We start from the raw sequence: 12,137 nt of genomic DNA, 5'->3' as shown, positions 1-12,137 counted from the left end.
CGACTTGGATTGAACAGCTGACAAAACGACTTCTTTTATTGCAGATTATCGTCTTTTACCAGGGTTGTTGGACTTCAAATCATCAAATTTCGTGCACTTTTTGTAATAGCCCACTATTGTCAGTCTTAATGGTTCACAGAAATGGGATGTTTTTTATGCATAGGTTATGTACATAAAACTGTGTGTACTTCAGTTTACTTCCTTACATTACACGAATTCGTATTTCCAGTCGCTGTGCACGCGTTACTAGTGATACTGCCAACGCACACGCCCTACGCGTGACCTGAAACACTACATAAACTCAACTTATACTTCTTTTTCCTTGAAAGCTTACGTCCGTGGTCTACGTTGCAAATTATCCAAGCCATTATCATTCTGGATTACGGACCTCCATGATCCACGAACAGCATTTGCATCAACATCTTCAACTTTTGTAGTCCTGTCCTCCTCAGCTGCGTGCAATATCACGGTATATTGATAATTTTTACTTATGGACCGTCTGGCAGCAACTGAATAAAACACAATTTTAGTGCCATACGCGTTTCGCCTTTATTTCTGCATGGCATCATCAGTGGTAGGTTGCGTGGACAATTTCTTACATATTACGCTGCAGTTGCATTTTTGGTGTTGATCTCCTTCTTATGAATGCCAATTTGAGTTTTTTTTTTTTTCACATTCCACAGCACTATGAACTGAACGCTTGTTTCAATGCTCAAATTGGCATTCATAAATTATTAAATAATCCGTAGAAATACGACTGGCGGAAAATCTGTTAAACCGTGACAAGGGCTACCAGCTGGACAGTGCATGGAATCCCATCATCTCCACGATTTGCTCAAATCTAAGACGACAGAGTGCGCCGACGGCCGTGGCAAACAACATCGGAAGGAAGCCAACTTTATCTGTTAATATGGAAGACGAAATTATTGAATATTTAATTATAATGGAATTAAATTCTATGGCCTCCCAAGAGGCTTTTCAGTTAAGCGAAAAAAACGGAATCACATCCATTCAGTGGTGGAAGCTGCATGACGGGCTAGGTTCAACCATTTCATGAAGCGCCACAAACATGTTCTGTCTATTTCGAAACCTTCAACAACTTCACTTTTCGTGCTAATGGTTTCATTAAGGAAGCTATAAACACATTTTTTACCAGTGAGGTTGATATACGTATCTACTTAACCGTATATTTAACATGCATGAAACAGTCATAGCCATAATGCAAGGCAAACAGTAGGTTGGAAGTGCTGCTGAGAGAAGGAGTCTCATTAGTTTTGTGTGTTGTTTGAGTGATTAAGGAACTTTTATACCACCACTAACGATTTTCCCGAGGAAAAACATGGTAAGAGATTTTAATGGAAGGGGTCCCACCTAGTGCAATTAGAAGATACCAACAGTCTGGGTGGTTTAAAGGGAATCTGTTAAAAGATTGCTTCAGACACTTTATTAAGAAGAGCACGCCCACAGCAGAAGATCCTGCCTCTTTACAGACATAACACGCATGCACACACACACACACACACACACACACACACACAAAATGGTTCAAATGGCTCTGAGCACTATGGGACTCAACTTCTGAGGTCGTTAGTCCCCCAGCACTTAGAAATAATTAAACCTAACTAACCTAAGGACATCACACACATCCATGCCCGAGGCAGGATTCGAACCTGCGACCGTAGCGGTCTCGCGGTTCCAGACTGCAGCGCTTAGAACCGCACGGCCACTTCGACCGGCCACACACACACACACACACACACACACACACACACACACACACACAAAACATATTGAGGTTGTTGGTCTTGTCCGGAATAATCACATTACCTTCCACCTAATACAACCCATAAAGTGCAACCCTAGGACAAGACATTTATGGGCCCATTAAAACGCTACTGCAGTGAAAATATTCAACAGTGGATGTGACATAGTGACAAACTGTTGGGGTCATAAGACGTTACAAAAGTATTTGGCAAGGCGTACATAATGTGCCAAACTGGAAAAATTGCTGTTAGTGGTGTCAGAGACAGGAATTTACCCTTGCAGCCGACTGGTTCTTGGTGAAGCCGATTTTGCTTCCTGGTGGGGGATTTGGTACAGTTAGATCTACAAAATCTCCGACACGACAGTAGAATCCTGTCTCCCAACGATACAGTTGCTATTAATTCTTCTGAAGAGGTGAAATCCATGAATTCTACTGTGGGTAACGTAAATAATTCCGACCAAAATATTTTGCCATTTGCTAGGCACATAGGAGAAGTTGGTCCCTCCTGACTTTCTGCATCAGTGAAATCTAAAGTATCTATATCACCAGGAGACATTTGGACCATTCCGAAGCCCAGACAAAACGTGAGAAACAAAGGCCCTAAGACTGTAAAACTTCCTTATTGGCATCATCTCCATACAAACTGGCGTTTGTTAGTGCAGAACAGAAGAGAGCAGAGGAAGAATTTAGGAAGAAATTCAAAGAAGAAATACAGAAAATGAAACCGAATGACATGAAAGAATCTAGAAAGGAGTGTATAAGAGAAAGGATGACACCCATAACAAGTGAAGAACAAGAAATAAAAATAAGAAAAAGATTCCCACGAAGTCCCACAAGAGAAAATTGCTTCTGTCCTCCAGAGATTCTGATGATGAGTCATGTTTCTCGGACATATGCTCGGGTGAATCCAGTCCTGAGGCTTCGTTTGGTGTTAGCAAACCTGTCAATGACGTCTTTGCTTGCCTCTTGTGATGCGATGTGAACAGAGGACTGTAGTGGCGTACTGTGGGAGCAGTGTATGCTCTGTGAAATGTGAGTCCACAATGAGTGTGCTGGTTGTGAGACTGACATTTATATTTGTGATTTTTGTAAATAGGTAAAGTGTTTTTCCAAACACTGAAGCTACATAAATCTTGATAAACGTGATTTTCTTATATAGAGTTAAGTATGGGGACGATGTCCAAGTAGCATTCGACATTTTACACTCTTATAATTACACTCCTGGAAATGGAAAAAAGAACACATTGACACCGGTGTGTCAGACCCACCATACTTGCTCCGGACACTGCGAGAGGGCTGTACAAGCAATGATCACACGCACGGCACAGCGGACACACCAGGAACCGCGGTGTTGGCCGTCGAATGGCGCTAGCTGCGCAGCATTTGTGCACCGCCGCCGTCAGTGTCAGCCAGTTTGCCGTGGCATACGGAGCTCCATCGCAGTCTTTAACACTGGTAGCATGCCGCGACAGCGTGGACGTGAACCGTAAGTGCAGTTGACGGACTTTGAGCGAGGGCGTATAGTGGGCATGCGGGAGGCCGGATGGACGTACCGCCGAATTGCTCAACACGTGGGGCGTGAGGTCTCCACAGTACATCTATGTTGTCGCTAGTGGTCGGCGGAAGGTGCACGTGCCCGTCGACCTGGGACCGGACCGCAGCGACGCACGGATGCACGCCAAGACCGTAGGATCCTACGCAGTGCCGTAGGGGACCGCACCGCCACTTCCCAGCAAATTAGGGACACTGTTGTTCCTGGGGTATCGGCGAGGACCATTCGCAACCGTCTCCATGAAGCTGGGCTACGGTCCCGCACACCGTTAGGCCGTCTTCCGCTCACGCCCCAACATCGTGCAGCCCGCCTCCAGTGGTGTCGCGACAGGCGTGAATGGAGGGACGAATGGAGACGTGTCGTCTTCAGCGATGAGAGTCGCTTCTGCTTTGGTGCCAATGATGGTCGTATGTGTGTTTGGCGCCGTGCAGGTGAGCGCCACAATCAGGACTGCATACGACCGAGGCACACAGGGCCAACACCCGGCATCATGGTGTGGGGAGCGATCTCCTACACTGGCCGTACACCACTGGTGATCGTCGAGGGGACACTGAATAGTGCACGGTACATCCAAACCGTCATCGAACCCATCGTTCTACCATTCCTAGACCGGCAAGGGAACTTGCTGTTCCAACAGGACAATGCACGTCCGCATGTATCCCGTGCCACCCAACGTGCTCTAGAAGGTGTAAGTCAACTACCCTGGCCAGCAAGATCTCCGGATCTGTCCCCCATTGAGCATGTTTGGGACTGGATGAAGCGTCGTCTCACGCGGTCTGCACGTCCAGCACGAACGCTGGTCTAACTGAGGCGCCAGGTGGAAATGGCATGGCAAGCCGTTCCACAGGACTACATCCAGCATCTCTACGATCGTCTCCATGGGAGAATAGCAGCCTGCATTGCTGCGAAAGGTGGATATACACTGTACTAGTGCCGACATTGTGCATGCTCTGTTGCCTGTGTCTATGTGCCTGTGGTTCTGTCAGTGTGATCATGTGATGTATCTGACCCCAGGAATGTGTCAATAAAGTTTCCCCTTCCTGGGACAATGAATTCACGGTGTTCTTATTTCAATTTCCAGGAGTGTATATCTGAATTAATGAAACTGTCTTGTCCTGGTTTAATTTTTTGAATTTGTACCATGGCGCTCCAATTACGAGCACAACCTTTTTATCGCAGATTGTAGAAGGTTCCTTAAGGCAAATTATATTTTTGCCCCATTATTATTCCTGAAAAGTTTATGATAAATAAGTCAAAGACGTGTCATAGTACGTGCACAGCAACTCTTTAGTAAACAGCAAAGAAATTGCAGCAATAGGTACGAAAAATCAAACTGGGGTCCTATTATACCACTTCTTCCAGGGGTTTCATAATGTGTTCCTGCAGTAGAAATGCATCATCAGTCAGTGATACATATGGTGACACTTATTGCTTTCCAAACGTGTTTCAGTACTACTGAACGATCATCAGTGAGTTTTATTATTCTAAGGCTTTGTTTTATAATCTCTTGTGGTTTTTGACGATATTGTATGTTGTATTTCGGTCTACGGCACGTCATCGTCATTGATGCAGTAATTTACAAAATTATATTGCTTTCTTTCGTGTTAATAGCGTGTTCCCCATTTTTTGTTCAGCTGGTCAGCTCTAGCCGCAAAATTCATATTTTCGTGAACACTACTAAGTTCGTTCTGTATTTTGTTAACTGGTTATCTGATTCAGAATGAAAGTAGTTAACCGGCCAGCTAAGAGGCTCAGGTCAGTGATAAACAGCAAAGGAAAAAAAATGTAAACGTTTTATTTTAAAGCTCTTACCAAATCCGTATTAACTAGGTTTCAAGGGACAAAATACTTATAAAAATCATCCAACGCAGTGATTACAAAAGCAACAAATTAAGAAAAGGCAGTTGGAGCAGCTTGCTAAAAGTGTGGTCGAAATGTTTTGGAAGGACACAAGAAAATCAAGAATTTATGAACCGTATTCCACTGTGAACGCAAAAGAACTGCACCAGTCAAAGAAAACTGGTACATTACCTAAACCAGAAGGAAAACGGTTTGCATATGGTCTACTGACTCTGTTACAAGACGGTTCATGTACCAAAGTAAAACATCAACTATGAGCGAAGGGGAAGGCTCTGTGTTAAGTTCGTATTAGTGTGTTTGTAGCCCTCCCTGTGCTTCAAGTTTTAATATCGAATTGAATGCTTGGCGTGTCTTGCATTTTTTCTGCTACTCGAGACTCCAACAAGCTACTGCAGTTGTTTACAAAGAAATGCTGCAGTGTTCTGAGGTTGCCTCAGTGGAATTGACTGAGGCGCATGCTACGAGCAATCAGAGGTAACTCGTGGGCAGCAGCAACTTTGTAGCACTGCTAGAAGTTGGCAACACTAGGCGACATACAGCATGCGATTTGAGGCATCGTGTCGCCTAGCGTTACTTCGGTGGAATTCAGCTTTAGTAATATTACGCGAGACGGCACGGGTAGTGCGTAACTTAAACACTGACTGTAGCGTGCATAAGTAAACACAGTGCGACTGACCGTTAGTGCTGCCAAAGCGGAACTGTTTGTAGACGCATTGGAGAGTCCGAGAAACCGGGCACCTTTATTCACATAGTGTGGTCACGGGCACGTCTGAACACGATCACCTGTCACGTCTTCACGTCGATTCATCTCACTGTGTTGAACCCCGGGTCACATGACGGCCTACTAATAATTCTACACCACCCACGCCCCCCAAAGCGAGCAGTGCGCGTTTTTAAGAGCGCGACTATTTTATCCGATGAGCTTGCCACACAACCTGGCTGCAGTCTCAGAATTTTGTGCTAATGGAATTTGTCAACTGCTTAAGGGGTACGATAACAGCTTCATTCATAATGGCGATTATGAAGAAAAGTAACACAAACTTGTAGATTTAGGATTGTTCTTACAATTTTCTTCTACTTTTTCGATACTTTATTTGTAGCTACACTGATTAGTCTCCAGTAAAGTCAGAAATAACGTCTAATGAACAAAAAGTAAAGTTAAAGGCATTTACTAGAAACTGAAAAATGCTTGTTTTTCACAAACTTTAATATGACTCATTTTACAAACAGGAATAATAACTGTAATGTACGCCTGTCAATAAGCAAAAAGGATGACTTTTAGCGTTTGGGTAGCAAAAATGTCGATACAAATACAATTAAAAAAACTTAAACTATAGCGTAGTATCTTCCGACTATAACGATGACATAATGTTTTTTCAATAAATAAAAACACACAAACTTGGGTTCTACTTGTATCTTCTGAGTTAAGGCGAGAGCACTTACTTGACAGCGGACTGCCCGCCGTACTCGCAGCGGTTCAGTCTCCGTAGAGCGGCTGTTGACGAATGTTTCCGACAACGGAGTCTGGCAATTTCTCACATCACACGGTCCTTTCCCACGAGTAGAGAACCTCTTTAAAAGGCTGAGAACTATCGATAACGTGTTTGTTAAATGTCAAAAGCACTCGTTTACGCTCGTTTCCCGTTATCAGATACTAAAGATCAGGTGAAGACGAGTTCAAAGTCTACCAAGTGTTTGCCAAGCTTATTAAGAGCTTTTAACTAACTAAAATGAGGTCGGAAGAAACATCTGAAGTGTTCTTTTGTTGCCGTTTTCAGTTAGAAGACCAGTTTAGGCGCTCTCCGCACTAGCCTACCCGGCGAGACTTTTCGTTTATTTATAATGACTTCACCCTGAACGCTTTTGCACATGTTCACTACACCAACCCTAGCCTCCCTCAACAATCATCATTCTTGTTCTGTCCGCAGTTCGTAGTTTAGTGGCTAGCGTTGCTACCTCTGGATCACGGGGTCCCGGTTCGATTCTCGAGCGGGTTGGGGATTTTCTCTGCCCGGGGACTGGGTGTTTGTGTTGTCCTCTTTATTTCATCGTCATTCGTGAACGTGACGAAATTGGAGTGTGTAAAGATTGGGACTTTGTACGGGCGCTAATAACCGCGCAGTTGAATGCCCCACAAACCAAATATCATCATCATTCTTGTTTCTGTCGTGACAGTGAGGGTTTGTGTTCCAGGCTGCCCCGAACACAACGTTCTCTATAACTTTGTTGGCCCTCCAGGCATCCCCTAGTCGCTCAGGCCGGTATAAATGTGCTTTTCACAATAATCTCATCTGCATCACATACGAGGGTTGGAACTTAAATAGTGGCATCTATTTATTCACAACCGATGCCAAAGAGTTACATGTTTGCACCTGTTACTGTCTTTCAAAGTAGTCACCTGCGTTATGTCGAACCAGTTGCCAGCGATGTGGAAGGCGTAGTATACCGTTAGCAGAGCCTGTTCAGTTGATGGTGCGAATGGAGCGGTCTACTGCCTGTCGAATCTCTGGAACAGTTCTGAAGCGAATGCTACGAAGTGGCTCTTTCATCTTCGGAATCAAATCAAAGTCACAAGGACTTAAGTCCGCGGAGTATGATAGATGATACAGCACTTCCCAGTTCCATCGACCGAACAGAAAAGCCACAGCTAGCGCTGTATGCGCTCGAGCATTATCGTGTAAAATGATGGGTGGGTTGCGCAGAAAGTGTCGCCGCTTCTTTCGCAAAGCTGGTCGTTTTTGGAGCATCACCAGCGACCAGCTTTGCGAAGAAGCGGCGACACTTTCTGCGCAAACCACCTATCATTTTGCACGACAAGGCGCGAGCGCATGCAGCGCAAGCTGTGGCTGCTCTGTTCGGTCTATGGGACTGGGAAGTACTGTACCATCCACTGATCCACCATACTCACCGGACTTAAGTCCTTGTGACTTTGATTTGATTCCGAAGATGAAGGAACCACTTCGTGGCATTCGCTTCAGAACTGTTACAGAGATTCAACAGGCAGTAGACCGCTCCACTCGGGGAGTGTCTCCCGACAGTACGCACTTAGCTGTTTTGACGTTTACTGACTTTTGACCGGAAGTTGGTTTCACGTGGCGAGTCATCCTGTTCGAAGACGCCATCCATGTTGATGTTTGACTTATGCGCCATTTAAATGCTTTCGTTGTTTGTTGCTGCTTCTTGTTATTTCGTTGCTGCTGTTCCGTTGTGTTATTGTTTCTTGTTATTGTTTAGTGTGAGGAATGCAGTTCAGAGTTCAAAATTCGAAAGAACCTCTACGCCCATATGAGGAGAGTTCATGAACTTGATATCCATGTGTCGAAAAAAGGAAAAGGCAGTGAATCGTGTCCCCAGTGCGGAATTGCATTTATGAGATGCAGTTCATTAAAACAGCATCAAATAACAGTGCATGGCATGAAGTCGGAGGAAAACAGTCGGAAATGCCGCATTAGTTGCCCACAGTGCTCTCTATTTCTCACCTATGACACACTGAGAGCACATATTCAAGAGAACCATGATGCTAGTTTTGAGTGCCAAGAGAGAGAATCTGGCTGTATTGCTGGTTTGTTTTTTATATTTATTGTGTTAGTCACGTTTTAGTAAATTTTGTTGGTCCCAAGTACATGACTTAAAAATACTGCCTTAACATTTCTTCAGACTATGAAAAGTGGAAAATTTCTTACGAACAAGTAAACTATGTTCGTTATATAATGAATTGTTCGGAGCAGAAGCGACTAGAAAAACGTTCCCGATATTACCACTGCCATCATTGCTAAAGAAACAGGTGCCAGGTGTGTCAAAAGTATGGGCACGAATAAAATAGGCAGTACTTGTCCATCCAACATGCAAGTGACAATAACAGACGACAAATGTTGCTTAAAATTTTTTCCAAAACATATGGGACACAACCAAGATGTTGGAAGAACATTTCTGCATAGGAACGAGAGGGCAGAGTTAGCAGGTAAAATGGATAATGTGACACTTATGTACATGAAACATGAAATTATCAAATTTATATGTGTGAACAGACATGTAGGGCCTACCAATGTACTGCATTTTTATTTCCTTTTTTTTTTTTTTTTTTTCAGGACGGCTGTCACAGGGTGTTCCTGTTGGACGAGTTCTACAAGATGTGCGAAGTGCACCAATCGCAGCAAGTGTGGAGAGCATCCATCTCCTTGAGAAAAAAGATTTGCATAGTATAAAAAGGGATTTTGATATTGGTTATGCAGCGAAGAAGCATGAAAATGATGCAGTGAGTGTTAAATTGTGGGTTGAAGAAATGAAGAGACAAAGTGACAACCCAGTACTGTATTTCAAACGGCAAAAACAAGTGGATCCTAATTTTCAAGATGAAGACTTCATTCTTATTATAATGACAGACTTCCACACTGAACAACTTCTGAGGTATGGAGACGATAAAATATGTGTGGATGGCACTCATGGCATGACTGCATACGATTTTCAACTTTTTACTACTGTCGTTGTTGATAGATATGGTGGTGGAGTGCCAATTGCATTTTGTTTTTCAAATAGGAGAGACATGTGCTTACTGTCTTTTTATTTCAAATCTGTGTGAGATAGGGTGGTCACTGTAAAGACCTATGTGTTTATGTTTGACGATGCACCAGCATTTTATAATCCATGGTCAGCAGTAATGGGACCTGTGCCAAACCAGTTGCTGTGTTCTTGGCATATACAACGGAACTCGTCTCAGAATTTAAGGAGAATTGCTAGGGGTAGTGAGAAAAAAATCAGCAGTGTTTAGTTCACTAAAGCAACTTCAGACTGAATTCGATATAGATGATTTTAGTTGTAGTCTGGAGAAAGTGCTGAAGACTTATTGAATGATCCAGATACTGCGGAATTTGGCAGGTACCTTCTTAAGATGTACTGCCAGCGAGTGGAAAAGTGGACGTATTGCTTTAGGCACCGATTGGGCATTAATACAAACAATTACTTGGAGTCTCTACATAAAGTAATGAAATACAGTTACCTAGAAGGGAAAACGTGCAGAAAGCTGGACAAGTCATTAAATGCTTTGTTATGTTTAGTGAGAGACAAAGTTTACGAGGGCTTAGTGAAGCTCTCAAAACGTAAACAATGCTCTAGGGCGTCAAGAGTGAAAGCAAGCCACAACGGTAGCTCAGAGATAACAAATGGGATTATTTTATGCAGGGGTGAAGGGTTGTGGGAAGTGCTTTCTTCCACTGGTTGTAAAATGTATGTTGTAAAAAATTCAGAACTGATATGCGAAAGAAAATTTTCACTTAAGTGTAACATCTGCAACATATCTGTGCATTCGTATAAATGCAGCTGTTTAGACAACATCATAAATTTTAACATTTGTAAGCACATACATGCATGTGCCAAATAATTGCCTGGTGCTATCAGGATAGTGAACAGTGTTCCTTGCCCTCTAGTGCAGACAATGAATATGTGTCAGCATTGCTTTCTGGCAATTCAGAAAAATCTGCTGACACATTTGAACAGGATGTGATGTCTCACTGTGAAACGATAGTTGCACTCATCAAAAGAACACAGTGTGGACAGGAGACTAAGGCCAAAGTATTGAAGGGTCTGAAAATCATTGGCAATCTTAATAAAGATTTTTCCTTTCTCACAAGAAAATACAGTAAACGTGAATGCCAAGAGTGAATCTCAGGCTAGATTTTTTTTCCACAAAGCGGAAAAGGAATTGTGAGGGGTGATGAAGTGTTAATACAAAAAAAAGAAAACTCCAGGTTGGAATATCAACAATATTAGGAAAAAAAATAGTTTGCTACTCACTGTAGAGATGACGTGTAGAGTTGCAGAGAGGCACAATGTAATGAATGTTACCATTTAGCTTTTGGTCAAAGCCTTCTCCAGAGAACAAAACACGAACAGATTAACACTAGCAAGCACACATGGCCAATATCTCCTGCTGCGGATAGTGGACATGTGTGCAGGGAGTGTGCTTGCGTGTGTAAATCTGTTTGTATTTTCTTTTCTGAAGAAGGCTTTGGCCAAAAGTCAAATGTGGGACAATCTTTACATTGTGCATGTACAGTGAATAGCAAACTATCCTTTTCCTAATAGTGTTAACGCACATAAAGGTCTTCTTGTATATTACGGCAATTTTGTGTGTGTGTGTGTCTGAGAGAGAGAGAGATTCCATGTAGTTGAAGGTGAATAAAAATTTACTTATGCATTTTTTGAGTTTTGTTAATCATGGTATACTAAAATAATGCTATCCCACTATCTCGGCCCATTCAAACTGTATTCTATAATTCAGTGATATCTAATTGTGTAAATGAAACCGAATTGCACAATGGAACATTATAATTGGTCTGTATCAGAGTTTGGTAAAGGATTTGAGTTAACAGAAGACAAGAAAGAAAGTAATGGCGTTTGTCATGATTTTACTACTGCGCATGAGCTCAAAAATTAGGTATTTAGTGTCACGCTACAGCAAGTCTTAGTTTCTATGTAAAGGAAAACTGGCTGAAATTCTCAAAAGTGCTTAAATGTCACGTCTGTTATGACAAAATACTTTACCACACACAGAGTTTGCCTGTGTTGCTACATTTTTTGGTCTTCTGTGGATAGCTATAATCAAATTTGGTTTTGATGGTCTGAAATAACTCTTTAAATGCAGTAATCACAGCCATTTCTTGTAACCACACCTGTCAGTCTACTGCAGATAGTGCTGTTGAATGCTAGGAGACAGCTGGTTGGTTATTAGTTCTCTTTGTATAAACTCCAGGACTAGTGCTTTGTTGGCAGAGGTCATTGTGTCAACTAAAGTCATCTCACAGTTCCATGTATTTAGATTTGTGATAACAGTGTCAAGGCAGGCATCAACTCTGGTTGGTAAATGACATGCTACAAATAGTCTATTAATGGTTAATAGATTCATAAAGTTTCCTCCTTAGAACTCTCCTTGCAAAAGCGTACACTGAAATGAACACCCAGTGC

At 42.7% G+C, this 12,137-nt stretch overlaps 1 protein-coding gene across 1 annotated transcript in view; it reads right to left on the bottom strand.

Annotated features, from left to right (window-relative positions):
• The window catches only part of LOC126263743 (lysosomal acid glucosylceramidase-like), a 212,864-nt gene extending 206,120 nt beyond the window's left edge, over nucleotides 1–6,744 (bottom strand). Inside the window, exon 1 of the mRNA XM_049960926.1 lies at nucleotides 6,621–6,744. The gene's annotated coding sequence lies outside the window, so the exon portion shown is untranslated. The remainder of the gene's footprint in view (nucleotides 1–6,620) is intronic.
• Nucleotides 6,745–12,137: the final 5,393 nt, after the last annotated feature.

The sequence above is a fragment of the Schistocerca nitens genome, chromosome 6, assembly GCF_023898315.1.
Source record: "Schistocerca nitens isolate TAMUIC-IGC-003100 chromosome 6, iqSchNite1.1, whole genome shotgun sequence".
Classification (NCBI taxonomy): domain Eukaryota; kingdom Metazoa; phylum Arthropoda; class Insecta; order Orthoptera; family Acrididae; genus Schistocerca; species Schistocerca nitens.
The sequence above is the reverse complement of the archived record's forward strand: the minus strand, read 5'-3'. Positions and strand labels throughout refer to the sequence as shown.